We start from the raw sequence: 836 nt of genomic DNA on the forward strand, positions 1-836 counted from the left end.
TTGGTTTCTTTTTTCATTGGTTTGGTTGGGGTTTTTTTTTTAAGACAACAGGCACAGAACAGACAGTCAAGACTGAAGACAGACTAATATGTAACTGATAAACTGTCAGGAACTAGCTGACATGGAAATAATGGGAAATGCTGAAAATTAGACTAGAAGAGTTACTAGTGGACTTTCAAAAAACAACAGATCTTACAGCCTTAACAAAGAACAGGAATATGCTAATAAACACCAGCAGAGGATGAAGTTGGCATAATCAGAACACCATGCAAGAATCTTGAGGATTAGTAAAAGGTTTTTTTTTTTTTTAAATTTTATTTTTTTAAAAAAAAACACCAAACCTTTCACTGCCACAGTATATTGCTTGCCTTCCCAAATTCATTAGGGCTTTGCCATCCCTTCCACCGCAACAGCGAGTGGGAGGACAGCAAAAAAGAAGGGGGGGGGAAGTGAGATTTTAAAACGATGCCCATTGCAGGCTGCTCCCCTCGGGGGTGGCCCTCGGAGCCGCAGTGTCTCCGGACGGGGGTGACGACGACACCGGTGGCCACCGGGGCCCCCGACCAGCCCCGTGGGAGACCCCCCCCGGGCCCCGCGGCGCGGCCGTTCCGCTGGGTGGCGCTGTGCTCCGTTAAATGGGGTCCGGGCCCCGCCTCACCTGCCGGGGACCCCCCTGCCACCCCCTCGAGCCCCCCCACCCCCGGGGGCACCTTCCGAGAGGGTCAATTTTGAAGAATAAATCTAGATGGGGTTCTTTTTTTTTCCGCCCCCTACTCAGATGGGTTATGTCACTGAATGGAGAGGAAGAGGGGGATCCCCCCCCTCCCGCCACCCAA

The sequence above is a fragment of the Calidris pugnax genome, unplaced genomic scaffold, assembly GCF_001431845.1.
Source record: "Calidris pugnax isolate Ruff unplaced genomic scaffold, ASM143184v1 scaffold8, whole genome shotgun sequence".
In the NCBI taxonomy this organism is placed as follows: Eukaryota; Metazoa; Chordata; class Aves; order Charadriiformes; family Scolopacidae; genus Calidris; species Calidris pugnax.